The sequence below is a fragment of the Sapajus apella genome, unplaced genomic scaffold (assembly GCF_009761245.1).
Source record: "Sapajus apella isolate SASKATOON/1434 unplaced genomic scaffold, GSC_monkey_1.0 scaffold111, whole genome shotgun sequence".
Taxonomy (NCBI): Eukaryota; Metazoa; Chordata; class Mammalia; order Primates; family Cebidae; genus Sapajus; species Sapajus apella.
The window spans coordinates 616423-633671 of record NW_022437051.1 but is presented as its reverse complement, the minus strand read 5'-3'; the positions used below and the strand labels follow the sequence as shown (position 1 = coordinate 633671).

The 17249-nt window shown below is 36.7% G+C and overlaps 1 pseudogene; it reads right to left on the bottom strand.

Annotated features, from left to right (window-relative positions):
* Positions 1-5643: 5643 nt before the first annotated feature.
* Positions 5644-16204, bottom strand: LOC116537535 (annotated as a pseudogene).
* Between the last annotated feature and the right edge of the window lie 1045 nt (positions 16205-17249).

The following is a 17249-nucleotide window of genomic DNA, read 5'->3' as shown; positions in this document are numbered from 1 at the left end:
ACGTTTTGAAGGTATACACAGCTTTCCTGTGGTGTCCTTGAGGGACTGGCTGCAGAACTCAGTTCTAAGATACCAACATTGGCAGGTACTGAAGTCCCTGATACCAAATGGCAGTGTATTTGCATATAATCTGTGCACATTCTCCTGTTACTTTAAATCATTTCTAGGTTACTTATGGTGCCTGATGCAATGTAAATGTTATGTAAATGCATAGTTGTTCTCTTGTATTGTTTAGAAAATAATCACAAGGAAAAAAATCTGTCCATGTTCAGAACAGACACAATTTTTAAAAATAGCTTTGATCCGCAGTTGGTTGAATCCACAGAGCTGGAACCTGCAGGTACCGAGGGCTGACTATATATAGAACTGGAAACTCAGAATTTAAATTTTAGCTTTATTGTTATTCAAAAGTTAATTAATACCATTAACGTTATTGGCCATCTTGGTGACATTAACCATTCCCTTGGCCATTTTGTTCTGCCTAACTACCTCAAAACAAGAGGTTACAAATGACAACCATTTCATTTCATCCCAATGTAAGTCAGGAATTCAGGCGGGTCTCCCCTGGATGATTCTTCCATTCCAGGTGGCATCACCTCGGTTGGCTCAGTGGTAGTCAGCCACTAGCTGCACTGGCGTGGAGGGCTCACGAGGGATTCAGGCATATGCTGGTCCCTTGACCAAGGCACCTGGGAACCTGGGTTTTGCTGAGTTCCTTTATGTATTTCCAGAGCCTTGAAATGGGGTCAATGGAGTAGTCAATATTTACAAGATACCTGGACCCTCTGAAACTCCAAGGTGGAAAGGGTCAGCCTTCCTACAGCCCAGGCCTGGGACTATCACGGCACTGTGACCACAGAGGCCATCAATCACATAGAATGTGTCTCTGCCTCTTGATGGGAAAGCTGATGGGAAAGAATCTGTGGTCATCTTTAATCTACCAAAGCCTGAGTCCAAGGGACCACACATAGATACGAAAAGTAGAAGCCCAACTCAAACTTGGAAAGCCTGGAGGCTGGTTTAATTCTAACAATAATATATTGCCAAAATAAACTAATCCTGCATTAAGACAGTGCTGAAATAAAAGATCTCTGCATTCCACTCAAGAACTTTAACTGTCATGAACAAATGCAACATGAATATTTAATGCTTTGTTTTTAGAAATAACAAATGAATTCAATCTTTGAATCCTCTTGTCCTTCAATATTTATCTTACTATTCCTTTTTGCTTTTAGAAATAATTTACAAGAGTTCTGTGTATGATCATCTATTTCCATATAAGAAGAAAGTATCAGTATCCAACATGTCCAAAGCTATGATAAATTCTGATGTCAAATAAAGGACTAACATACAAAAGAACAGTAATGTCAAATGGTACCAATCAAAAGAAATAAGGAGAAAGAAAATCTAGAGGTGTCTGCAACATCAGAGACTCATATTAATTCATGAATTAATGCAAAGGAGTTTTCATCACACCTGTGTCATATTTCTCTGCAGTTTCTAACCTTGTCGCATGCTTTGCTGAAGCTCAGAGGAGCTAATGCTCTATTAAAAACAAGAAGGGAGACTTGAATTTAGGAACAAAAAATAGGATCTTTAATAACATATTTACAGATATAACAAAATATATACATATCCACCCATATGTCAAATAAATGAATACAGTGTCATCATCTTTCTATGCTTTATAATCAATTTTATTTTTCTCTAGGAAAGTTAATCTCTCATTTTTATTCTACAACATATGATTGATGGTTCATGTTTTATTCCTTAAAAGCATGTTGCTTATATGATATAATAAGGGGAACTCTGGGACAATAAAGGCTATATTTTCTGAAAAACAAAATATAAAGTATGTTGAAATTCGTGCTGTGGATAATAAATATTGTTGAATATTTGAAAAGTCAGCTTGGTTATTTTTGTTGACTTACTGAAATTCTGGAGCAGTGAATCATCAGTTTGATTAAACCTTCTTCATAAAATTTGAGTTCACCTCCTCAGTAAAATGAACAGGTGAAAAAATACATAACAAACATGGCTGCATAAGCAAGCACTTAGTTAGTTACAGGTTATTTTCAAATACATTTTTTAAATGCCAATCTTTATATGGTACCTCACATCTATATATATATATATATATATATATATATATATATATATATATATTACAGCTTCAAACTAAGCACCACTCTTGGTTTGCCATGGGAAACACTTAATGAGTCTACAAATAAGTGCTTATCTATATAGTGCTTTTTGATGGAATGTATTTAATAAAATCTACTCAATTTTATGCAGTACATATTTATATACTTTATATACTTATATGCGAAGTATATTTTTATTTTTTCAGTGTGAACAAAACATTTTTAATATTGATTTCTATTGTTTTAAACTTTCAGTCTTTTAACGTAATAAGATACCTGCATGCATTTAATTTTTTGTTAATAAAACACAATCTTAAAAATGTTCATGATAATTGGTCTTGGTGGTTCCTAATAATAAGAACTGTCTTATTTTTTAACATAGAATACATTATATTTTTATGCAGGATTGCGTTAAAATTCAGTAGTTCTTAAACAATGGTACTAAATAACCATGTAACTCCCAAATGCAGCAAAGGCAAGCAATCTTCATGGTGCACTTTTACCTCATGGAAGTTGAAGTTGCTCCTTTTGGGTATTTTTTCCACTTCAATGTGAAGTACATCGTTAGGGTTTCATTATGTGGCTTTTTTTCTTTTTGTTGTTTTGACGGAGTTTCACGCTTGTTGCCTAGGCTGGAGTTCAACAGAAGCCTTTTCTTTCCCGGCACCCTAACAGGTCCTGTGTTGTGACAATAAAATCACAAGATTTTGAAGAAGCCTGCACCTCTGCAGCCTCTGCACTGAACTGCATGAAGCACAGTCTGTGGTTACCAGGCCTACTGTGGGCTGACGCTACGTGAAGATGCACACCAGAGATTCATTTTCCTTGCCCCTGGGTCTGTGGAGTTATAAAGAAGGAAGGAATTAAGCATCTTATTATTGGACGATCAAAAGGAAAAATGTCACTTAGTGAGTGACCTTAGGCAAGTCATGAAGCTGCATGAGAAGAGCTCTCCATAGGGTAGAATGAGGGGTCCGGGCAGAAGACTCCAAGACCAAAGAGATGAGGAAGTAATGAAAGGGAACTGAGTGACCCAGTAGACCATGAGTATGAGCTCACTGCCTTCTTTGGTCATAAAGTGAGTACCTTGGTCAGAGGCAATGCTGTGTGAAATACTATCACGGTGGATAAGGCATTCTGTAATTCCACAGATGGTAGTCTTTGCAGAAGCATTGTGTGTGGGATAGTCAAACTCTGAGCAGTGCACCTGGTTGTGCACTTTGCATGGAAGGAGAAATGGCCAGATGTGCAATTATATACTAATTCGTGGGCTTCAGCCAATAATTTGGCTGGATGGTAAGGGACTTGGAAGAAGTATGATTGGAAAATTGATGACAAAGAAATTTGGGGAAGAGGTATGTTGATGGACCGCTCCGAGAGGTCAAAATCTATAAAGATTCATATCCCATGTGAGTGCTCACCCATGCACGACCTCAGCAGAGGAGAATTTTAATAATCAAGTGAATAGGATGACCCATTATGTGGACACACTCAGCCTCTTTCCCCAGCCCTGTCTGTCATTACTCAATGGGTCCATGAACAAAGTGGCCATGGTGGCAGGGATGGAGATTATGCTTGGGCTCAGCAACATAGACTTTCATTCACCAAGGCTGACCTGGCTGTGGCCACTGCTGAGTGCCCAATTTGCCAGCAGCCAAGACCAGCTCTGAGCCCTTGATATGGCACCATTCCTAGGGGCGATCAGCCAGCTCCCTGGTGGCAGGGTGATTATACCGGACCTCTTCCCCCATGGAAAGGGCAGAGGTTTGTCCTTACTGGAATAGACGATTACTCCAGATACTTGTTTGCCTATCCTGCACACAATGCTTCTGCAAAGATTACCATCTATGGACTCACAGAATGCCTTATCCACCATCACAGTATTTCATACAGCATTGCCTCTGACCAAGGCACTCACTTTATGACCAAAGAAGTGTGGCAGTGGGCTCATACTCATGGATTCACTGGTCTAACCATGTTCCCCATCATCCCGAAACAGCTGGATTGTTAGAACGGTGGGATGGCCTTTTGTCACAGTTATAATTCCAACTCCAATGAGGTGACAGTACCTTGCAGGGCTGGGGCAGTTCTTCATAAGGCCATGTATGCTCTAAGTCAGTGGCCAACATGTGGTAGTGTTTTCTCCCATGGCCAGGATTCACAGTTCCAGAAATCAAGGGGTGGGAGTGGAAGTGGCACCACCCACCATCACCCCTAGTGATCCACTAGCAAAATGTTTGTTTCCTGTTCCCGAGAGATTACATTCTGCTGGCCTACAGGCCTTAATTCCAGAAAGAAGAACACTGACACTAGAAGACACAATAACAATTCCATTAAGCTGGAAGTTAAGATTACCACCTGGACACTTTGGGCTCCTCCTACCTGTACGTCAACAGGCTTAGACGGGAGTTACAGTGCAGGCTGGGGTGACTGGCCTGGACTGTCCAGATGAAATCAGCCTAGTACTCCACAGTGGAGGTGAGGAAGAGTATGCATGGAATACATGAGGTCCATCGGGGCATCTCTTAGTATGACCATGCCCTGTGAAGGCCACTGGGAAACTACAGCCCAATCCAGGCAGGACTGCAAAGGACCCAGATCCTTCAGGAATGAAGGTTTGGGTAACTCCACCAGGAAGAAATCTACGACCTGCTGAGATGCTTGCTGAAGGCAAAGGGAATACAGAATGGGTGGTAAAAGGTAGTCATCCATACCAGCTTCAATGTGACTAGCTGCAGAAATGAGGACTATAATTGTCATGAGTATTTTCTCCTTCTTTTGTTAAAAACATGTTTGTGCATGTACACACTTGTACTAAGGAAGTATCTTCATTTTCTTTCTTTCTCCTTCATCATGTGACGTAAGATTTATTGACGTCACGTGAGCATTTAAGTATTGTTAACTTTATGCAATAGTATTTGGGTTGGGGATCTGTGCATTTCCAATTGTATGAAGGATAGTTGTGTTGTGTTAGGTGTAATTATGGCCCTATTATTGTCTTTATTTGAAGATTTTGTATGATCTCAGGAGATGTGTATGGGCTCAAGTTGACAAAGGGTGGACTTGTGATCATTAATACCAAGTGTCAACTTCGTTGGATTGAAGGATGCAAAATATTGATCCTGGGTGTGTGCGTCTGTGAAGGTGTTGCCAAAAGATTAACATTTGAGTCAGTGGGCTGGGAAAGGCAGACCCACCCTTAATCTGGGTGGGCACAATCTAATCATCTGCCAGCACAGCTAGAATATAAGCCTGCAGATAATTGTAAAAACAAAGACTGGCATAGCCTCCCAGCCTACATCCTTATCCGGTGCTGGATGCTTCCTGACCTTGAACATTGAACTCCAAGTTCTTCAGCGTTGGAACTCAGACTGGCTCTCCTTCCTCCTCAGCCTGCAGACACCCTACTGTGGGACCTTGTGATCGTGTGAGGTAATACTTCATAAACTCCCATATATATTCCATTAGTTCTGTCCCTCTGGAGAACCTGACTAATACAATGTTCTCCAAATTTGCTTGTAAGTATTAACTTTACTAGAGGCAACAAGTCTACACAGCAGCCAAGTGAGATATATTGTTTTTCTTCATGCAAATTATTGGTGGGCAGAGGAAGGCAATCTACCACAATGCCAAGATCTTCTGTCCTCAACAAATAAGGTACACGTTCACTTATACATCTCTTTCTACAGAAAATTAAGGCTACATTCCATCTTAAATTTCTGCTGAACAAAACTTGGGCCATTGTTTTATGGTCCTGAGAAAACTCAGAAAAAAAACAAAACAAAAAACCACACTCTATTTTAATAATGGGCTTTCAGTCTGTGAAGAACCAGAATCACTGGAGTTAATCAAATATGTTCGACCATCATGGTGTCATTTTTCAGGCACGTGGCCTGGACGAGCCAGCTGGACTTCTTTATTTGCCATGTCACAGCCCCTTCTTCTATGGGACTGCTTTTTTTCTGTAAGAAGAATTTGGAAAGGGATGATGAACTTTCTTCCTGTCATAGACCATTTTATAAATTTCATCTGGGCTTTTCACAGCTTGTCCAACTGTTCTCTTTATGTAAGCCATCAATCGTTTTGGAGATTTCTTAACCTTCTTTATGTTCTTATTAGTGAAATTACTTTTTTTCTAGAAAGGGCAATAAAATGATCCTCACTATTATTACAAAAGTTTCATTTTTTTTTTTAACATTGTGGGTCTTAGGCGCCACAATCTCTTAAATACTGGTGCTTCATGGTACCTGCTGCCTGAGCCCAGGCTGGGCGCTAAAGAGCTGTGCCCAACAGACAGTCTAGAGTGTCCCGAGCCTCCTGGGCGGAGTCCCACTCAGGGCCATTCAAACACAGCAACCTGCATATTTTTATATAATTACATATGTATGCAAGTGTTAAATGAGTGTTTCTGAAGTATCTTATTTATTTATTTTTTATTTTATTTTTTATTTTTATTTTTAAAGACAGGGTTTCACCATGTTGGTTAGGCTGGTCTTGAACTCCCAACCTCAGGTGATCCACCTGCCTTGGCCTCCAAAGTGCTTGGATTACAGGCATGAGCCACCGTGCCCAGCCAAGTATTTTATTTAATATTACTTTAGGCACTTACCACTTAGGTTTATTAGAAGTCATAAATGTGTGAAGTTTATATGAACAAGTGTTTGTTTGTTTGCTTGCTTGTTTGTTTGCTTGAGGTGGATTCTCGCTCTGTTGCCCAGACTGGAGTGCAATGGTGTGATCTTGGCTCACTCCAACCACCATTTCATGGGTTCAAGTGACTCCTCTTATACCATTAATAAGTATAGAGTGTCTACAAAGTTAAATAAAATTCTGCTACACACCTATAACAGTTTTGAACCTCTCTTCTAGAAATATATCAACCACCAGGACTCAGACCTAGAGAGTCTCTTTTGGGAGCAATGTTGCTTAGGAAAGATGTAAGAACGGGGAGAGGGGAGAACCCAAGGGGAGGTAGTTGTCTGTCATGTGGAGGTTTCCATTTGCTGTGTGAAGCTCTTAGGGATAGAGTCAGGTTCAAAGTCCAGGAATGAGGCTGTGGCTTTCTTTAATGTAGGGTTATCACCATAGTAGAAATGAGAATGGAGAGGTTCACATAACAACTGTGACTTAACTAGAGTCCCATGCAGAGGAGCAGTGCAGTCACCCTGCAGGGCAGGCCCATTCTTTTTCTGCTGTATCACCTGGAAGAAGTGGTCTAGGAGGATGTGAAATATACTCCTCTGGGAGCAAGAAAACGCAGAGTCTAAGTTAGTACCAGAATCATGATGTGATTTTTTTCAAGTAACTTATTTTCTCTAAGACTATTTTATCATCAGAATATCATACTCACCTTGTCCTGCTTTCTTCATATGTATGCTGTTGAAACAGAATAATAATGTGTGCAAGTGCTGGAAAAGTAATATGATCTGCAATATTTAATCTATTTTATAATTTATTTGTCTTTTGTTATAAAATATTAATAAATATATGTTATATGACACAATATTTGACTTAAAATAGCTAATATTTATTCAGGTATTACTATATTCCAGGTGTTATTTTAAGACTTTACATTAATTAACTCATTTTATTTCAATGAAAACCTTGAAATAGAAATAGTTGCTATTATTTGCCATTTTATAGAGCACAGAGTAACTTGACCAAGGTCACATAGCTAGGAATTCCTAAAACTGGGATATGACGTTAAAACCAGAATATATAGTTTTAAACATTGTGTAATAGATAAGAAAAGGTGCAAGTTCCTGGTACAACTCTTTATACAGTACATGTAATCAAATATCTGCTCACCTTCCATTAAATTAGGATGATAAATGTGTTATAATGCTTTCAGAACATTGACTACTAACATTGTTTATTACAGCATTTAATCTGAATCACATGGGCAGGGCAGGAGACATGGTAAACTTCTTCCTTTATTAAAATCAAATGTCATCATTACAAAAAAGGAACATTATAAAATATATGTGTAAAACTACATTACTTTAAAATAATAAAAAAGTATATTTAATAACAGTAAAAGATGCCATCTTTGAAGTAATTTTTTATTTTATTTCTTTATTTCGTTTTAGAGACAGAGCCTCCCTTACTCTGTGACTGAGGCTGGAGTGCAATGGTGTGATCTTGGCTCACTGCAACCTCCACTTCCCGGGTTCGAGCAATTCTCCTGCCTCAGTCTCCCAAGTAGCTGAGACTACAGGTGCATGCTACCATGCCCCGCTAATTTTTTTGTGTTTTAGTAGAGACAAGATTTCACCCTGTTGCCCAGGCTGGTCTCGAACTCCTGAGTTCAGGCAATTCACCTGCCTTGGCCTCCCAAAGTGCTCGGATTACACGCATGAACCACCATGTCCGGCCCTTGAAGTTTTTTAACATCATACTACATATGCTAAAAACTACTTATTTTTAGAATATTTTTCCCTGTGGATGGAAGTCAAGATTTTATTTAGTTTTAGCACATTTTTATTGAATGTTGATGGTACCAAAAATATTTCTAAGTATTGCTGGTCAAGAGGTGATTAAGATAAATCCTCCCTTCTAACAAGACCTAGTCTAGTCAGAGAATCAAGAACAAGTCATTTAATACCATGTTGTTACTGCTGAATGGAAGCAGGCCATATATGTGGAAAGCTTATTTATTCAGCTTTTAATGTGTGATATTAGCTCTATTATAAGAGACCAAAACAACTAGAGACAAGTTTTACTATCTGTAGGCAAAAGCCAGAAAGTCTCTCTAAATGTGACTAGGGTAATTTCTTTTATTTATTTGTTCCTTACGTCCTTCTGGAGGAAGAGAAAGAATCTCAGATGAAAAGTTTTAGATGCAGTAAGTAATGAAGAAAAAAACTGGTAAATATTGCAGTTAGCCAAGGTTGCAGTGAGCCAAGATCACACCATTGCACTCCAGCCTGAGTCACAGAGTAAGGTAAATCTAAATAAGCATTATTTGTATCACTGACAATAAAGAGTTGTGAGATTAATAAACAAGCAAAAGGGAACTAAAATAAGTAACGAAAGTAAAATAAAGTTGGGAAGAGATAAAAGAATTTAACTGCTCAAAATTCAACTGTTGGTTCAAGAAGATATTAAAAGTATAACAATCAAACATTAATATGTAAAGATTGGAACTTTTCTGGTAACTTGTATTTTAAAAAGCCAAATATGAATTTAAAAAGTCAAACGATTAAAAATAACACAATTCAAAAATAAAGAAGAGAAAATTAAAATTGAACAGGTATGAAGGATAAAAAGCACAAAAAATGTTGAATTAAGCTAAATGTATCAGTAATTGCAAAACATAGATACAATCCTCTAGTTAAAGGACAAATATAATTTGCCATTTTTAAAAAATCTTATCATCTTCTGTCTTATCTAAATAATAAGGAAGCAGAATAGTTAACAAAAAATTTTCAAAAGAAAATAACAACACTTAAATAATAACAAAAATAAAGCTTGTATAATTTTATTAACAGACATAATAGACTTTAAGCAAAAAATCCCTTTAGACATAACATAGGACATTTTTTAGAGATAAGAGTGTCTTAGAAAAATATTTAAAAGTTTATGTACCTCAAAACATAGTCTCAAGACATATAAATCAAAATTGATATAAGGAAAATGGGTAAAATAACCAAAGTGAAAAATTTCAGCACATTTCTATCGGTAGTTTTAAAAACAAACAGGAGATCAGTAGAGGAAATGTAAAGACCACAACTAGTAAGTAACACCTAAAAGACGTAACAGATGAGAATAACAGAATTCTGCATTCAAGAACTACAGAATACACATTCTTTTCAAATACACATTTAAAACTTACAATAACTGATCATTTTCTGGAGCATAAATCAACTCTTGACAAATTTCAAATTGAAATATAATAACATAGAACATATTCTAAGAATGCAATTTAAGCTTGAAATCAATTACCAAAAAATACAAAAACAAAACTAGAAACCCTCTTATAAGGAGACTGAAGATTAAGGTTCTGTTGAAGATCTGTTGGCTGTATTTGGTTATATCTCTGGGTTCTCTGTTCTGTTCCATTGGTCTACATGCTTATTTTTATACCAGTATTATGCTGTTTTGGTCACTATAGCTTTGTAAGTTTGAAGTCAGGTAATGTGATGCCTGCCAATTTGTTCTTTTTGCTTAGTATTGCTTTGGCTATGTGGGCTTTTTTCTGGTCCCATATGAATTTTAGGTTTTTTTTTTTTTCTAGTTCTGTGAAGAACGATGGTAGTATTTTGATGGGAATTGCATTGAACTTGTAAATTTCTTTTGGCATTTTGGTCATTATCACAATATTGATTCTACCAATCCATGAGCATTGTATGTGTTGCCATTAGTCGATGTCATCTATGATTTCTTTCAGCAATTTCTTGTAGTTTTCCTTGTGGAGAACTTTCACCTCCTTGGTTAAGTATATTACTAAGTGTTTTATTTTTTTGCAGCTATTGTAAAGGGGATAGAGTTCCTCATTCGATTCTCAGATTAGTGGTTGTTGGTGTGTACAGCAGTGCTACTGATTTGTGTACACCAATTGTGTATCCTGAAACTTTACTGAGTTCATTTATCCAATCTAGGAGCTTTCTGGATGAGTTCATACGGTTTTCTAGGTGTATGATCACGTCACCACTAAATAACTTATTCATGTACCCCAAAACCACCTGTTCCCCAAAAGCTATTAAAATATAATAAAATAAAAAAGAAACATAGTTCTAAAAATTCATTGATCCAAAAAGAAGTAATAGTAAAAATGACAATAATTTGAACTGAAAAATAAAGAAAATGCATGTCCATGATTGTGAGATGCAGCCAAAACAGTAATTTAAAGAAAAATTATGGGCTTGTTATGTATATACTAAAATATAATGAAGAATTAATAAAATGTTTATCTAAGACATTTAAAGAAATACAAAAAGATGAGCAAGTTAAACTCAGTAAAAGTAGAAGAAAGGAAATATTAAGGGTAAGAACAAAAATTAATGAACATACACAATAGAAAATGTCAAAAAAGACAAGAGAGAGTGTTCTGAAAAAATTAAGAAATTTGAAATATCTCTGATAGTATTTCTCAAAGAAAACCGTAAAGGCAAAATAATTAATGTTAGAAATATTAAAGACACTGAATAATAAAATGATATCAAGAAAAGTTTTATGCCAACATTTCAATTTAGATAAAATGGGAATATTCCTCCAAGTAAAACATACACAATTTAACAGAACTGACCCAAGAGAAAGTAGATTGCTTGATAACTCCAGAAATCATTAAGTTTGACTTACTATTCAGAAAACATCCCTCAGAAGGAGTTTTCAGGAAACTCCTAGACCAGATGATTTTACTAGAGTTTATACAAACAATATAAGCCAAAATAAATCCAATCAACCACAGTGTCCAAGATAAAAGAAAAAGAGGAAACATTTTGTAGCTCATTTCCTGAGAATAGCATAACCCTAGAAACCACAATGAAACAAGGATAAAAGGGAAAAAAATTTAATTCCTTGCCATTCAAGAAAATAAATGTAAAAAAGCTTAAATTAAATGTTAGCCAACTTAACCTAGCAATATATTATAAAGAAATATTATATCATAACCAAGTCAGTTATCCTAGGAATGTAGAATTTTTTATATTAAAAAAGATCTGATTATCATATTAAGAGTAGAAAGAGAAAAATCCTAAAATTAACTCAATAGATACAGAAAAACTTAGAGTAAAATTCAAAATTCATCCATGGTGAAAACAAAAACCTCACAGTAAACAAATAATTGGAATGAACTTTCTTCTTCCCATAGAACTTATCTATGAAAACCTTACAGCTAACACTATACCTATTACTAAAATATTGACAGTGTTCTTTACGGGATAGACTTAAGACAAAGATGCCTAATCTCATCATTTTAGTACAATAGTTATTGCAGATATTAATCATTCCGATAACTTCCCCTTCCTTCAAGCACAATAAAACAGAATGATAAAGGAAAAAGAGCAAAAAAGTATGTAAGAAGATCTGTAGAGGAGCATTATTATTATGAACAAAGCAGGATTATATATTAGAATTATTTAAACATTAAGTCTGGAAGTACAAATTATTAATTTTAGAAAGCTTACTGGAAAGTAAATTATTAAGCCAAAATCAATTGTATTTCTCCATATCAGCAAATACCAAAGTGATAGATATTACAGAACATTTACAAAAGCAGGAAATATTCTCTGCAGGAAAGATTGCAAAATGTCATTAAGGGGCATTAAATAAGACCCACAAATACTGAGGGAGAAGCCATACTCACGGATTAGAAGCCTCTAAACTATTAAATTGTTGATTTTCTCAAAAATGAGGTGTAGATTGAAAGCAAGTACATTGAAAGTATCGGTAGGCTTTCCCCATTTTGCTTTTACTTTTAAATGAAACTTGACCAGCTTATTTGAAGATTTTTATGGACATGCAAAGGGCCACGAATAGTTAAGATGCTCTCGGGAAGAAAACCTAAGATGGGAGGAATGCCTCTTTACATGTGCAGTCTTACTGTACTTACACAGCCAGGTATTTAAGAAAGCGTAGATTTGCTTCAGGGGAAGAGAAATTGAATAGAATAAGGAATTTGTATGTGAAATCTATACCCCTCTCTGGTACTAGAGACTCAACCATCTCTGTATATTTTCAGTATTTCCAGTCAGAGGCCCAAGGAGAAACTAAAACTCCATACGTCCAATATTGGATTTCTAATCATTTTCCCAAACACAAACCCTTTCTCACGGTTACTAATCCCTTTCTTTCATTTGCCATATCAATCTGGTTATATATACTCTTGACTCTACTTTTAAAATACACAGCATTGACCTCTTCTTTCCTGCCTTCATTTGCCCCGTGTGGTCAGAATTGCAATCATATCTGACGTGTACTTCTGCAATCGCCTCCTAATTGATCTCCTTGCTTTCCTTCTTTCCCCCCAGACCCTGTTTTTTCTTCAACCAGCAGCCAGAGGATTCTTTGAAACATAAATCTGATTGCTCAAACTTGCAATGGCTTTAAGGTCCTTATGATGCCCTAGAACCTCACATAACCTGTCCCCTCACTTTGTGGCCTTATCTCCTACTAATACCACTGGTCTTTTTGCTGTCTCATTGATCTGCCTGGTCTGCAGCTGCCTCTGGGTCTAGTCACTGGGAATGCTTTTCCCCTGGACATCCATACTGCTATAATAACTTCCTTATCTTCTTCACTCTTTGATGATCACTTTTCGATGCACTTCCTCTGACCATCCAATATAAATCGAAACCCACTTAACCCCTCTGTTCCTCCCCAGGACTACTTTTTCTCTTTTTGCATAGCACTTATCATCCTATCATATATAAACAGAGGCTAGGCATGGTGGTCCTGTTTTAGTCCCAGCTACTTGGGAGACTCAGACAAGAGGATATCTGAGCCCAGGAGTTGGAGACCAGCCTGGGCAACATGGCAAGACTCTGTCTCAAAATATGTATATACATATATATATTTGAACAACTTATGTATTTACTATATCCATGGTTCGCTATCTGATTCTTCCTATAAAGGCATGCGCCCCATGAGAGCAGAAAGTCATTCCACATGTTCTGCATTGTTTATTGGTGAATAGCGCCTCATATACAGAACACTCTAACTGTATTGAAGTGAATAAGTAGCAAGTCCTAAACGGAGAATATGATACATAACATGAAGTCAGAATTGGGAAAATGGACTCTTGAATAAGCAGTGCTGATAACTGAATACCAATTTGGGAAAAGATACAGTATCTCACCCCATCCAAATAAAGCAATCTCAGGGATATATTATATACTAAAAGTTTCACTGTTTTTCACTTCATGTTGAATAGAAGATTCTAACTTTAATGTCCCCAATCTATAAAATGTGTTTTCTATAATTAGTGCTTTCATGATGAAAGACAAAACAGCGAAAATTTTATTATGTAATATAAGAGAGTATGATCATTCCCTGGTACTGCACAGAAAGCACTGTTATGATATGAAAAGTGGATAGATTTGGGACATTAAAATCAGAATCTTCTATTCATCAAAAGTCACCATTAAGAGAGTAAAAAGGCAAAAACATCAATTCAGAAAAGACTTTTGTTTTATATAAAATTGACAATGGATTAGTTTTCAGTATCTATAAGTAACTTCTACAAACAAAAACAAAGATAGATAACCCCATGCAAAATTGTATGGAAACTTGAATAGGCACTTTTTTAAAAAGACCCAAATTATGTGCACTTATGCATGTACAAATTTATATATATAAATATATATACACACATATATGCTACACACAATTACATTACACATATGTGTATGTAAATATAACATATATGCAATAAAATTATTAATATCATCAAAATACAAATTAAAGTCCTATAATACACAATTATGTACAACTAAAATAATGGCCAGGATGTACAGTGACTCTCATTCATTGCTTGTGAAACTTTAAGCAGATACAAGTGCCTTGGAAAACTGTTATTATTTAGTAATCTGAAGATATATGAGTTAGCAATTGCACTCTTGGGAATATACCCTGGATGGACCCTTGGAGTGTGCATATCACGAATAATATGAAATAATATTCATAGCAGCATTTTTTACAAGAGCCCAAAGTGGGAAGCAGTCTGACAGCTCTCTAATGCTGTGATGGATAAAAGATTAAGTGATAGTCACACAGTGGATGCTACACAAAAACAAAGGAAGACTCCTGCCGAATACCCACAACAGAAGTGAATGTCACAGACATAAAGTCAATCAGAGGAAGCCACACACAGTGCAATATACATAGCACATTTCCATTCAGTTGGAATTCCAAAAGAAAGAAGCTAAAATACACTATTTAAGGATACACACACAGGCATTGGAACTATAAAGTCAAACAAGAAGATAATTATTGTAACATCAGAAAAGTGATTGTCTCCAGGGAACATGGAGGAGGTGGCGATGAGTAGGACAGAGGCAGGTTCTGGGATGTTTGTCATGTTCTGTTTGTTTTGATCTGGTTAAAGTGTTTTTAAAGAATCTTTCCCATTACTTTTATTGATTACAATGTATATATACATATATATATACACATATATATACATATATACACACACACACACACACACATAATGTATACTTTTTTTCCTGCATGAATGTTATTTTCCAAAATTGAAACAAGTCCACAGCTCTGAAGACCTTATCTTATAGTTAATTTTCCTTGTAATAACAGTGTTCTCCTCTCAGAAAATGCAAAGCTTAAGATCTCTTAATTCTGCCAACAAATATTTGCTGAACATTCACCTTGTCCCAGGTGTCTTTTTAAGCACTGAGATTATCACGAAGAATAAAATAGATGATATTTATAAGGTTGTCATCAGAATAATGCACCGTGCCATTTCAGGAAATCAATCCTGTGGCTTGATTCAAATCTCTGGCTTACGCTTTGCAACTGTTCAACTCAGTCTTCCCATGTGAAATAAGACACTGTGGAGTAATATAGTAACATAAAAACTAAATTTCAATCCCATTCCTCTCTTCCTAATTGCATTACCAAAGAGCTTTCAGTCTACAGAATCTTCATCTCTGTAGAGGGACCCTACTTCCTGCTCTACTGAGCCCACAGGTCTTCTGTGGGGAAAGCAGTACATATCAATGCACATTTAAAATCATTATAGTAATGTGATTTTGTCAACTATTTAGATATGTATTTGTATGGAAAGTTTTTTAAACAGTGGAAGTGGATCTTCCACAGTCTTGCTCTAAATTTTTAATAACATTCTTGACAGAGCAAAGAGAATGTGGCCTTCCTTGTCAAATGTGTGTGAGTGCTGCTTGCTGCCTAGCAGAGGATCCTGAACGTAGAGATGTTGTAAATGAAGATTCCCAAGGGTGACATTGGCATACAAATGGCAACGGAGAAACTTTGCTTTTGGTGCAGCTACCAAATTTATGCGTGTATACATGGCAAAAATATACAGCTAGTGCTCGACTTACAACCACGGTCGGGACCGCGGACCGGTCATAACACGATTTGGTCATACGTTGAGTAGGCTATAGGTACAGTTGAAATGGTGCACGCAGAGATGGTAGTGCTGCCGGAAGCTGGTCCGCACTGTCGTACGCCCAGCTGGGCAACGTTTGCGCTGCCAGACGCGGAGCAGTCGTGGCTAGCGATTGTGGTCGTAAAGTCGAATGGTCGTAAGCTGCATAGGTGCTAAGTCGATCAATACCTTACCACATTAAAGGACAACACATTTACCATGTTAACCATTTTAAGTGTGCAGTACCGTAGCATTAAGTATGTTTGCACTATAATCCAACTGTCACTACCATTCATCTTCAGAAATTTTTTCTTCTCAAACTGAAACTCTGTCCACATTAAGCAATACCCCCTCATTCCCCTTCCCTCCAGAGGGCTGTACCTTTGGAAAACTGTTATGATTCAGTTTTCCAATCTCCATTCTACCTTTTGTCTCCAGAAATGTGATTATGCTAGGTGTAATACTTCCCATAAACCGGATGAATCGTACAACAAATTTTCTTTTGTGTTTGGCTTGTGTCCCTTAGCATGTTGTTTTCAAGGTTCTTTCATGTAGCTTATATCAGAATCTCCTTCCCTTTTAAGGCTGAATAATGTTTCAATATACCCATGTACCATATTTTGTTTTTCCACGCATCTATCAATGAGTGTTTGAATTGTTTTTGGTACTGTAAGTAATGCTGCTATTGACATGGGCATACCGATGTCTCTCCAAGTCTCTGCTTTCAATTTTTTGAGGCACATGCCCAGCAGTGGCATTTCCAAGTCTTGTGATAATTCTATATTTAGTGTTTGAGGGACAGCCATACTGTTTCCCATAGCAGCTGCACCATTTTACATTCCACCAGCTATGCAGGGCTTCACATTTCTCCAAACTGCACCAATATTTATTTTCTGGTTTTTTTGTTTGGTTGGTTGTTAGTTTTTTAAATCACAGCCATACTAATGCTATCTCATTGCTATTCTGACTTGCATTTCCCTAATACCAATTTGTTCCTGAGCCAGGACAATTTTCAGCCCCCTCCCTACCACCACTTTCCAGAT